Source organism: Mizuhopecten yessoensis, unplaced genomic scaffold, assembly GCF_002113885.1.
Source record: "Mizuhopecten yessoensis strain PY_sf001 unplaced genomic scaffold, ASM211388v2 scaffold11125, whole genome shotgun sequence".
Lineage (NCBI taxonomy): Eukaryota > Metazoa > Mollusca > Bivalvia > Pectinida > Pectinidae > Mizuhopecten > Mizuhopecten yessoensis.
In genome coordinates, this window is record NW_018408892.1 from 1308515 (window position 1) to 1322803 (window position 14289).

The following is a 14289-nucleotide window of genomic DNA, read 5'->3' on the forward strand; positions in this document are numbered from 1 at the left end:
TTCTTCAATTGTTACATATATAAAAATTGCTCTTGGAGATGAATTAAGAAGCATACTTTTAAACGCCGCGTCTTCAAGAAAGCGATATCATCACGAATGCTTATATATGTTGCTGAACTTGGCATATCAAATGAATTCAGTTGCACGCTCTTAAACGCTGTATCGTCAAGAAAGCGATATCATCATGAATATTTATATCATTGTTCAAGGCGATATAAGTGTTTGTCCATACTATTTGACGCTGTTTATAGTCGCATTTTACATACTAAACGCAGTATTAAATTTTCATATTTAAGTGAATCGTGAGTTAGTATTGTCTTTCATGAAAATACTCCCTGAACCTTTGACTTACACTTAAATATAGGAACCTATCGAAAATACGGAGTAGGTTAACATTTAGGAAATCATTAAACAGTCAGATAGAACATCGGCATTTACAGAATATTCTGTCGAGTTTTATAATGTGTTTACTGCACACGTGGCCATATATAATAAGTTTCGATGTTATCATCTTATCACAATACACTCTGTCGTTACATGCGATTTAGATTTGAAACAAATAGACAAAATATACACACTTATATATTGTACCAAGCACAGAACTGTTCAATTATAAAACATAATATTCATGAATGTCACTACTCACATGACCTGCAGATTATATATACCAACATATGCCATATACTGCAATCAGGGTTTATACAAATTATAGATAATAACATCAGTTTCTGCTACTTTCCGTTTTTATCGACTTGAATTCAGATAGCGCTGATCAAGATTCCCAAAACGTAAATACCAAAAATTGATCATGTAAATTGCATGAGTGCTTCCTCGTACAGAAACTTGTGTATACAATTATTACACTCCCTTTTCATCTGTAAGAATGATCATGAGCTGGATAGATGTTTGATTAAAAAATCTTGATATAACTGAAAAAGTAACACAACTTTAAAACGATAAATTATTTAGGTTTTTTTTAGTAGATCTAAATAATTGGACATAATTATGTTCGGTACAACCGTAACTTAAACGCTTTGGTTGGCTTCAATTCATTAGGCACACCTCGGCAGATCTAGATCTAACAACAATTAGATTAAGATCTGCCGAGGAGTGCCGAATGCCGAGGTTAGATATAGGTGTGCCGAATGGGCTTCAATTAAGTGACGCCATTGCTTGATGCTGATTGACTGATGCTTAACAGGCGGCAAATATAAAAACTGCCAGAAGCACCAGCAAACGACGTGGTATTCGATTGTATGGGAACAAAAATATAGAAAAATAGAAATAAACAAGTTATTCTCATTTCAGTATTGATATCTATAGATTTTTATGCATTTAATTGGTACAATAAACAGCTAGCAAAACGTCAATCCTATACAACCTAAACAAAAGACATTATAGAACTGTACTGTACCGAGGAAATTAAACCAAGTTCATATATATGTAAATTAATGCAAATTTATTGAAACGCATGTTGAAAATCATCTATGGCATACTAATAATGTGTAAATTTGAATATATTCAGTACCAATACCAAGTATCAGGGAAAAAGAACAGAATTTGAAAGCGGGTCTTTCCTATAAAGAACTTTTGCTTAACTATATCCAGGTAAAACATATAATTACATTTAATATTAATCATCATATAAATGTATATATTAGATACATTTTATTATCATTAACGGGTATATGATATATTTGAGAAAAGAATTGCAATGAATTAAGAGTATTGTATTGATAAGGATCGGGCAACGATTTACAGGAACGGACAGAAACGGGCAGGATCGGGACAGGATCGGACTAAGTAATATATTTATATTATATATATTTAATCAGAGACGTATAATACACGTCTCTGATTTAATTATCCTTATCGGGTATAAGATATATTTGATTAAAAATTGCAATTAAAGGATCGGGGCAGGATCGGATTAAATAAAAAATATACATTATATATATATCGTTAATTATCCTTATCGGGTATACGATATATTTGATTAAAGAATTGCGATAACAGGAACGGGGCAGGATCGGACTAAATTAAATTGCCAGGCCGAGGTTCCAATTTATATATGTCTCTGTTTTTTCTATAAAAAAAATGTTGTTCAGAAAATTATATACAATGTTTTACATATAAAATATATATGTATCTGGGTTATTTTCTCATTTACATATATGACATTGTTATTGCGATGTCATAACACATGAAACAATGGAAATGACATTATGATAACCAAATTTTAATAACTTCATAACTTATACACAACTCTTAACAAGAGGCCTAGAGGGCCTGTATCGCTCACCTGGATATCTATAAGCAATCATGGCAAAATATTCTCCAAATGAGATCCAAGGGAATATGCCAAACCCCAATGCCAATCCTTGTAGCATATCTGTATTAGATTTTTCATGCCCAGCAATTTTACGTATGGTGATGGGGTGGGGATCTCAACTGTTTCCAAACTGTGACTCAGAAACTATGTCCCTATGGTTTTGGCTAGACCCCAGGATCAATTATAATATCATGACTGCATTTGTCTCTTTTTGCTCAGCATTTGTATATATAGTTTTGGGGTGGGGATCTCAACCCTTTCAAAGTTATGTCCCAGGGGTTAAGTCTGCAGGGGTGGGGCAGACCCTTGGGTCAATTCTAATATCATGACTGCATTCGTCTCTTTATGCCATGCAACAATTGTATATATACTTTTAGGGTGGGGATATTTAACCATTTTGAGGTTAAGTATCCAAGGGTGGGGTAGTCCCCAAGGCCATCCTGGAAGCAGATTCGCATTCATCTCTTTATACTCAGCAATTGTATATATGGTTATAGGGTGGAGATCTCAACTATTTCCAAGCTGTGACTAAGAAACTAGGTCCCTAGGGGTTCGGTCAGCCCCCAGGGTCTATTCTAATATCATGACTGCATTCGTCTCTTTATGCCCAGCATTTGTATATATAGTTTTGGGGTGGGGATCTCAATCGTTTTAAAGTTATGGTCCAGGAACTATGTCTCCAAGGGTGGGGCCAGACCCTAGGGCCATCCTGGAAGCAAATGTGCATTCTTCTCTTTATACTCCGCAATTGTATATATGGTGGGGATCTCAACCATTTCAAAGTAATAAAACTTATTTTGGCCCCACCCCTTAGCCCGGGGGGTCAGTCCCACTATTTGTACAATTTTGAATCCCTGCCTCCCATAAATGCTTCCGAACAAATATGATCGATATCCAGGGCATAGTTCTACAGAAGAAGTCATTTATAGCAATATAGCCAAATTGCCATCAGCCCCCTGGGGGGTCAGCCCCACCATTTGTACAATTTTGAATCTCCACCACCTAGGGATGCTTCCAGTCAAATATGGTTGATATTATCCATCTCTTAGTTCCAGGGAAGGTGTCGCTTAAAGCAATATAGCCAAATACCCCTTTTTGGCCCCGCCCCTCAGCCCCCTGGGGGGTCAGCCCCACCATTTGTACAATTTTGAATCCCTGCCTCCCATGAATGCTTTTGATTAAATATGATTGATATCCAGTACATAGTTCTACAGAAGAGGTCGTTTGTAGCAATATAACCAAATTGCCCCCTTTTGGTCCCTCCCCTCAGCCCCACCATTTGTACAATTCTGAATTCCCACCACCTAGGGATGCTTCCAGTCAAATATGGTTGATATCAATCTCTTAGTTCCAGAGAAAAAGTCGCTTAAAGCATTTACACCAAATTGCCACCTTTTAGCCCCGCCCCTCAGGCCCCTGGGGGTCAGCCCCACCATTTGTAAAATTTTGAATCCCAACCCCCTAGGGATGCTTCCAGTCAAATATCTTGATATCCATCTCTTAGTTCCAGAGAAAAAGTCGCTTAAAGCAATAACACCAAATTGCCCCCTTTTAGCCCCGCCCCTCAGGCCCCTGGGTGTCAGCCCCACCATTTGTTCAATTTTGAATCCCAACCCCCTAGGGATGCTTCCAGTCAAATTTAGTTGAATTCCAATCAGTGGTTAAGAAGTAGAAGTCATTTAAAGAAATTGTTGATTGACGGACGGACGGACGGACGGACGGACGGACGGACGACGGACGCCACGGTATGGCATAAATAGCATGAATATATTTTGAGTGAATTAATTGGTGTAAATGTGTCGATTAGAATTCCATTGCGTCTACGATCTTAAAAAAAAAGTCATTAAGGTTGAATTAATCCTTTGTTCTTGTACTTATTGATGTGCAGACGATGTGAACGCTTAACAGTTCAATCAAAGGAATCTTTCAAAGAAAATATGCAGTTTTCCACCTCAAAAAAGTGACATTAGTCTGAAAATACAGCAACTTTATATTCCAGATTATATATTAGTCTATATGTAAATATAAGTTAATTGAAATACGAAGTTTACGTAAATAAATATTGAAGTCCATATGTTGGATTGTTTGACCACATAGGCCTTATCTATTTTAAAAAAAAACCACCACAATACTGTATTTCAATGGTATCTGTAAAGAAGAAAGAAAAATAATGAAACGTTTTAATGATATGAAGAAAGTCGAAAGCATTAAGACGAATTCTAAAACTTTTCAGTGAGAAGGCACAACAAAACTTATATGGAATTAATTTTATCATTTCACATTGATTAAACGTCGAGGTAGCCTAAGGAGAAGAAAGTGATACTCACTACGGCTTTACATGTCTTTGAGCCAAGTATACATCACAGATTATGTACTTTTATCACGGAGTAAGTTCGTGCTTTAATTATCAAATATTTTGAGTAGCCCGGGTTAAATTTCAATTTTTTAAAGGCCCATATGGTCAAAAGTGATTATCTAATTCCGTAATAGTAGACAATAGACTTCTTGTTCTAACAAAAACGTACATTGATGAGTCTGTCGGCAAATTTCTTCAATTCCATCAATCACCGGCGAAACAAGCCAATCATCGTTCCAGGTAATTATAAGTACCCCACATTATTAGTGACACAAAAGCTGAATGGTTAATTTGGGTGGCTTTTGAATATTGGCGTCGCGTGCCGAGTAGACTATTTTATGCCGTGATGTCCCTCATCAGAGACGTATACACATGTACTACATGTTGTGCATAAATACAGTACGTAAAGCCCCTCAACGCTGGTATAAAAATGGGATGCATATCGTGTGCAACACGAACAAGAGGCCCATGGGCCTTAACGGTCACCCGAGTCCTACAGTACTTATTTTTGTTGTTGAAATATGTACCAATTTGAGTAAAATCTAGTTAAGTATAACGTTAACTTAAGTTTGTCAGGACCGTACCATGAGCTGATCATTCCTAGACCGAGTTTGAGTTAAATCGGCCTATTAGAACTTGTTTTGAAGTTTAAAATAGTTATTTTCAAAATAGTAGCCATGGCAGCCAAACTGCATTTCTGATCGACCCGAAAAAGAACAACGCTTTGTCAGGACCATAAGTCAATCATTCCTTCAAAGTTTCAGTTTAATCGGCCCATTAGAACTTGACTTTAAGTTTGAAATAGTTTTTCAAAATGGCGGCCGTGGCGGCCATATTGGATTTCTGACTGACCCGAAAAATAACAACACTTTGTCAGGACAATGAGTCGATCATTCCTACCAAGTTTCAGTTCAATCGGCCCATTAGAACTTGACTTAAAGTTTGAAATTGTTTTTCAAAATGGCGGCCGTGGCGGCCATATTGGATTTCTGATCGACTCGAAAAATAACAACACTTGGTCAGGGAGATATCAGTTACCCATGAAATATTAATGAAATCCCTTTGCCAGTATTTCAGCTTAAGTTGAAAATGTAAAATGTTAACGGACGACGCGGGAAGACAGATAGCAATAGGTCACGAGACCTATGTGGGGCAGTCGCCAGGTACTGACTGTTGGTTGTTTTTTTATCAGGGATCTCCAGCTTTCCTCCAACATCAAAACCTGGCATGTCCTTAAATGACCATAGCTATTAATAGGACATAAAACACAAAACAAACCAAATTGTGGCTGATAAAAAATATGATAAAGAATCAGAAAAGGGAATGTAACTTGCATGAGATGAGTGTGTAATGTCAATTTTATATAAACTTTTTGTTTAATCTGATTAATAAATAGTTGTTCACTATTTAAGCTTCTACTTTTGAAACACTCTATCACATGTGTTGTGGCATGGCAATAGCATTGCCAACAATGCAATGGTGAAACTAGTTTGGAAACTAGCTAAGGAAAACTGAAAGTAACACTGTAAAATTGTACATCTAAAAAATCCTTGGAAAAACACTGTATGTGAATTGTACACTTGACACAGTCTTACACAGCAAAAAATCAAACTCACAACTACCAAGAAGTTAAGCTTTCTATATTATGAAAAATGTTGAAAATAAAGGGGGAATATATGGCAGTTTAAATGGGGTCAATAGTAAACATGTTTTTATACAGATTTTCTTCTTTATGAAAAAACAATTTGTCGGGGATTTTTTTTATGAGCGGGGAAAATACCAAATATTTGACAGGAATCGATCAATTGTCAGCTTTTAAATCACTTAGTATGATGGTCAAGCTATGTATTGCAAGATCTTCATTTAATCAAAACACGTTACCATTGTTACAGAGACATACATACAGATTTCAATGGCAAGTCTTAATTCCACCTGTAGCCACACAATGAAATCTTTCAAATGACCACCTCACATGAGGTTGTGGTTTGGTCTTTCTTAAACCCTTAGTCCAGTTAATTATTCTAAACTATATCAATCAATGAAAAAAAATACATAACAATTTCTCACTAATCTGTCTTTTATTTCAAATGTATTAAACATATAAAAATTATAATATAGTTTATTTTGTTAACCTTGAAATGGACAACTGACATTTCTACATCCCCTGGCGAGGACATAATTCCTCTCAACACTTTACTTTTCATGTATGTACATGTACAACAAATACAATATACATTGGATGCTGAAAACTGTAAAATAATCTGTTTTTAAGATATGTAGCATGACCCTCATCAATTAAGTTAGTAACGTAATTATATACAATATACAACCAACACCATTATTTTGTAATCATAAAAGCAGTAACACTCTATGTACTGCTCAACATTTTGTAAGGGAGATAACTCCTACAGTCTTAGGAGGCTAAATAAAATGATGTTGTGAACACATTGTTTTTTACATATATTTTATCAGTTTCATGACTTATTTCGATAATCAATTGAACAAATGCATGAATTTGTAATAAAATTCCATTTCGAATATTTCACAAATAAAAAAATTCAATGGAAATCAAATATGCACTTCAAATTTAGTGTCAGATTCTACTAAATAAGCAGATTTCACAAAATGGGTGTGGTCAAACCCAGTGATTTTTTTCAACCTTTTTATTCTAAAGGGCCGGTGTCTTTTTTTATTGGGAATTTTACTGTGCAGACACAATGAATTGGGATTTTTGTGTGAAATATGTTACGGATGTATGATATTAGGGAAAATTTGTTTGATCGCGCTCAAACAACCTCATGTGTAAACCAAACTTGAAGCTTGAATTCACTGCCCCAAGATAAACTTCTATTTGGCAAAAATTTAAACAAAATTTAAACAAAATTGTACAACAGTTTATAAAAAGGCATACTTTAATTTTTTACAAGCGATTGGAAAAATATTGGGTCAGATTTGGGAAAAGTACCTAAAGTCGGCACTTAAAATGGGGTAAAAAAATCACTGAAACCGGACATCTAAGTTTTGGCTAGCAAATATTTTAGATCCCAATCGTGAGTTTTTTATTCAGGTAAGTAGGGGATACTAAGAGCAAGCAGTTGTACTGTAATTGAGCTTTAATTTGTAAATTGAAGTTATTTGTAGCAGTGTACTATTGTTTCTCTCATTTCCCGGTGTGTAAGATAGAGCTGTCTAGGGAAAAAAAGGGGCATAGGAAATTTCTATTTTACACTCCATTTCATGTGATGTGACGTCACAATGGCTCAACAATGATGTGAAATGGCTCAACAATGATGTGATGTCACGAATTTGGAACTCTCCGATGCCGCAATGCGGAAAAGGCGATGTGATGAAACTAAAACCTTTAATGATATATTTACCATACACGTTAGAAAGACGTGATAAATTTTTCTGCAGCAACATTGTTTGCAAATATGGGATATGCTTAATCTGGCTGGCTGATTCGTTTTCGATATAAAAAGGTCAGGGGAAAATTTTATATTTTCAAAATGGTGGCCAGTCCAAACGCATTTTAATGGTTTGAGCGTAAAATACTCTGTCATGCTCAAGGGTGTAAGATAGGGAAAATTCGCCCTCAGAGTTTCAAATTCGGCAAAACCTCGGCAGAACCTCTGGTTTTATCAAATTTGAAAACCCCTCAAGTGGAATTTCCCTATCCCACACCCCTGAGCATGAAAGAGTCTCTTATTATTGTATATTATATGTACATTCCTTTATCTTTAGCCACATCAAAACTAATAAAAACATGTTTCATGGCATTTTCACTGCAGCAGGACTGCACTATTTCTGTTATCTGTTCGGTTTCTGATTGTTGTCTATAATCACGTAATGCTTTACTTTGTAGTGACGTTTAAGGTCTCTCTTCAATCCAAACTTTGTTGAACACATGCTGCAGTGAAACAATCGCTCAGAGTGATTCCTTCGCGCGTGATCTTCTATATTTTTCAAACAGTAAGTACTATAGTTACAATGAACACAGACAAATGACAATCCATTTTCACTCGTTTCCTTAACGTACATTTTCTTAAGCTTACTATCACCATGACCTTCATATGTACGCTGTGACCCCGAGTTCTTGGGCAGTTTCTTCTTAACTCTGCTTGTCCCGAATGGAGTAGATATAGCTGTTACTGTAGGCGACACTGTAGTGTATAATGGTAATTCTGATGAGTGGTCAAGAAAATCTTCTGCACCACTATTTCCATCACCCCCTTCATATTCCTCTATTTTCATGTGCACTGACAAGCCTTCATTCTGCATCATAAAAAGTGGCTGCTGCTCTGATGATTCCTGATCAGGCATGGACATAGCATTGGAGGTACATGTGCGTGGCTCTAGATCTGATGTGTGTGAATTCGAATATGCTTCATCATCATACTCATGTTTTATTTGTACTGTGGTAAGGGCATTAGAGGTATGCATAGCTTCAAGCGAGTCCCGTTGATGATCATTATCAAAATCTTGAAGAGTTTCAAAGTTTACATCTTGGAAATCTATTACGGTTCGATTTGTACTGGAATGTGTGGAAGGCTGATCACAAACAGTTTTTGGAACATGAACGTGCTCAGACCTTGATAAAGATACCATTCCCAACTTCTCATCGTTTACAGGCAGTGGAAATTGGTCTGGTGTTGAAACAAAGGAATTAAATCTATCGTTCACCGTGTGTGCCGCATCTTGTGGTGGGTCTCTTTGCTTTTCTCTCTCGGTGTCATTTGTTGTCCCTGTACACACTGGACGCTCAAACTGGAAAGAACCAGTTGATAGAGAATTTTGTTTCACAGGCAATAAGTTGAGGATGTTCTGTTGGAGTATAAGACTTGTAAGCAGGTCATGTGTATCTTTGATGGAATGCCACGACCCCTGCAACCTTGGGTTGTTGCCGTCTACGAAATCCGCCCCTGTCAACTTACAAATGTTTGTCAGCAACGATGTAAAGTTTGCAGACGTAGATCCAAAATCTGTACCCGGAAAAGAGCTAAAGCATTTTTCCCTCAGTTCTGGTGCTATATCGGCATATATATGTGTAAATATATAGGCCATAGTTGGGCTAACACAGTAAGATATTCATTTGTTTTCGTTCCCCAGAGATCATTTTTTTCCTTTTCCTGTAAAGATTTCCTGCAAGGTAGATAACTGGCCATAGCTCAGGTATACATAATACACGTCAAGAGGTGAAATTATCTCAAATGGATGTCTGAAGACAAAAGTGCAGGTCAAGGAATGCATCTATTTCGCATATTACGGTTTAATCATAACACTATATTATTACGAACTAAATTATATAATTATAATGCAAGGGAGAGAACTCGTATTGAAATAAAACCTGTTATAGTCGAGTTCCCCAATTAGGAATTTTTACCAGTCTCTATACTACCACGGACTTAGATAGCTTATCTAATTCCTTGTTACTACTATGTCACATACCTACGTAAGAGCCCATTAACTATTATTGTTAATTATTATTTTATAAAAGTATATAAGTATGTCATATAATATATTTCTGTGTTTTAAGACATGTTAAATATGTTTAAAACGTCAATTCACATCAATATTTTAAGAATCGTCTTCAAATGTATATTACCACGGTTTTATATCATCAATAATTTTTAAATATACAAATCAATCAAGACAGATCAATATGTAAGGCTCAGAATGTTTAAAATCAATCAAAATATTAAATAGATTCTGATGATGCCAAACTCCTTGATCGTTCCAAAGTATTATCTCCCAAATCGTTATTATATGAAAAAGAAACCTATTCCTTGAGTTGTGTTCATTTTCTGAAGTAATGCCTCTTGTTTATTATCTGAATGACAATTATATCGGCCCTATTTATTCAATAAAAAAAAAAATGTTTCAAAATGTAGACCACCGGGTCTATTCTCCCCGAATAAGATCCCAGGAAGGTCCACTTTCCTCTATGCACGTGATCCAGGGTCTATTTTTCAAGTGAAAGTTCGACCCGGAGTCTGGTTTAGTTTCGTTTTTTAACAGCACTAGCATTCGGTCTGAATCTGTGTTTTCACATGTACATTTTCTAAAGTGACATTTTTACCCTTAGTTCTATTTTATGCCAGTGGTAATTTGACTTCCGATAGGTTGTACTCGCGTCAATTTGGCACCTTGTTGGTCTATATTTTACATGTTTATTCGACCTTAGCCCAATTTTAAAAAGTGTAAATTTTATACCAAGTCTTGTAAAGTATTATAATTAAAATTTGTTTGACAATATTTTTAATATAACATCTACTACTAAGTCCCTGTTTTGTGAAAAACTTTGTCCGACTTCATTAAAACAGCATTTTATATATTATTGGCTTGCAGTTTGAACATTAATCTATGCTTATGGTAACAAAGTTAAGAGGTATTCATTAAGAGTGAGTTATAAAACGTCATCATTCTCAACTTAAACAGCTATCTCAAGAGGATATTGACCTAATTAACCATAGGTCAGACAGTTTGGAGTCGAAGTTCGCAGGCCAAAATTCGTCTGCAAAATTTTAAATGAGTTTGTTGTACCATGTTATATATTTGTAACCACATATTTCAGATTCATATAACAATGTGGGGCTGACTAGGGTATGCAATAATTTAAGTTGCAAGTCTATTGGAAGGTCTTGAGTTTTCATATTACGATACACAGAAAATGAATATTTGGGCTTGCTCACAAAGCTTCCGTTAACATTTTAAAAATCTACCATTGTAATCAGATGTTACACCCAGGTAGCTAAAATTGTCCACTTCTTCTATATCTTGACCGTTATTTTCTAAATACATAGTTTGTTTGTTTTTTTATTAAAATTGCGTTTACAGAACACAGGTATCTTTGTTTTCTTCACATTAACTTCTAATTTCCATATATCACAGTATTCCTGAAAAATGTTAAGAGAATTTTGCAAACCTTCAGCAGAATCAGAAAGAAGAATTGTATCGTAGGCGTATCACAGGACGAAAAGATCCACCACCATGTTCAGCTCAGTCTGAAATTTGTCTTTCAATTGTTCTAAGGGGAGTTAACTATTGACTCTAAAAGAATCTTCCATATCATTAAAGATATTTACAATACTCAAAAATACATTGCTGTAGGTAATGGTGAAAATTATCTCATTTACTTTAAAAGGGAATGGAAAAAATGGGAAAGATTACTGCAGGCCATATAACTGAAATTTAAATTAATTATGATAATAAAGTACCAATGTAATTTCTGTTAAAAGTAGCCTATGTACAAAAAATAACACAAAATTGAACAAGAAGCCCTTGTCAAATCCTTCGACACCCCTCCAACCTTCCTTTTCTTTCTTGTCCCTCTCTCTCTTTATTACTATTTTCTTTCCTATATCTTCTTCTAAAACAGTACAATGGGTACATAACACCTAATATCCTGGTTTCAGCATGTGAAAATAGTCAAACTGTTTGTTTTTTTTTCGTTTTTTTTTCTATTTGTTTGCTTCTCAACTACAATGCATATAATACTATTCTATGTATCTTGTTTCAAACTTATAAAGAAAATAATTGTTTTTCTGCATTGGTACCCAAATCGATGTACATGTAATAATATAAGAATGTTAAAAAAATGTCAAGACAAACAAAAAACTTGTGTGAAAATTAAGCATGTGAGACTGAAATATGACGTGTTACGTTTACTGTACTGTTGACTATATATATATATATATATATAAAAAGAATCTTCCATATCATTAGGTAGATAGAAAATAATTCTACACATGATTTCATATTTACCTACATATTTTTTATAATAGAAAAGCATTTGTCTCAAACATCGTTATAAATGATCGAGTGATCTATTGATATCGTTCGTTCTTATTCAAATCGAAATGTCAACAGGTTAGAGGTATATATTATGATATTTATAATTCTTACTTGCGATGTATTGTGTTGTTTCAAGAATGTGTTATGTGTGAACACAGACACATAGCTGACACTGTGTTGTCGGTCCATAGCCTAGTGCTGTACATGTTTACGTCTCATTGAAAGGCCCAGATATTGCGCTATTTCGGTCGTAGTTTTTTTTTTATCACCGGCTTTCCCTAAAGATGAAACTGACCACACTGGACGTTGGCTAGACTGGCCACCGTCTCTAGAATATTGAATTATTAAGAAAAACGTTTAGCTTTTTCTTTTTTGATCATTTGGATGTCTGATTCTAGAGTTCTAAACTAGGGGGAGATAAGCTAGTAGTAAAATGCAGTTGAGAAATTCTTCATAAAAACTTAGGGGATGGTAGCCAGTCTAGACGTTGGCTTCAGGTCGGGACATTATCAACTACGTAAACTTTCGTTAGGAGATATATATGTTTTCAGTTTCGACTTGATTTTCAGGTAATCAAAAAAACTTGCTTCACTAAATTGTCCCTATAACCCCTAGTTTTCCGAGCCGTGTCCCGTATCACCATATATTCCTGTATATAGGTCTCTGTTGATGATGAACTAATCGATTCATCATCTTATTTGTGGTGGTATATTTACAGGTGTTAGCATCGTCTGTCAATACACCCATATTATATTATGGGAGTATATTATATTATGGGAGTACTGACAGACGACTCGAGGCTAGTACCTGTGGTATATTGAGGCTACTCATTTAACGACAGCTGTAAACAATTTTATTGTGTATTCGGTAAACAATCTACTTGGGCGACGACTGTTGCGAAACTATCCAATCTAAATTCGTGACAATGTATAAGCGCTCTGGCCTCGATATCAGTCACCTGTCCTGTAAGTGGATCACGATCTGTCTCGGATTGAGAACTCCTGTCCATAAAGAAGGACTTGCACGTGGATGATCATTAACAAGCTAGCCTACTATATATAGCTATATAGTATTCCTATCCTAACTAAACTGAATGACACGAGACCCATATCACTACCAACCGGGCTCTCTGTAATGGATACATATATACATATTGTTGACTGTGTAAGAAAACCATTCGCGGGGAGTGCTTTAAATACACAACATGGATTATATACAAAACAATAGACAAAAGGCGCGGTTGTGCTAGCTTACTGTCGATAGCAGTAGTTTGAACATACATGAAGGTCGTAATAGACCTAGTTCAGCGGTGATGCAATCAAAGAGACTTGAATTGTTTGTTAATAGTACCCATACCTGAAATTGTCAAGGATTACAGAGGAAGAAGATTTGCTACTCATTTAAGCGAAATGATGAGTTACTTAAAGAGGAAGCGGAACGGAATAATATACCTCGATATATAATGTACGTAACAAAATCAGAATAAATGGTGGCTAAATTATCGCTACTAAAGGTAAATTATCGGTAGATTAGCCCGGTGGAGGGGAGACCTAGAAGTTATCATTAGCCTTTAGCTAATTTGTACTTGATAGTGTGAGTAGGCGGACAGAATGATAAATATCTGTTCTTATAGTATAACGATTATAATACCATTCGTCTTTGTTACGAAATTAAAAAAAACTTATTTATTTGTTTTTCGGTGTTGTAATTTTTCTTTCCATGACTGACTGCACAGACCGTCAGCCCACATTTTTACATAGCCCGGCTCATCAGTAGTAAATTATATTATCGTGTTAATCCTTCTGTCTAT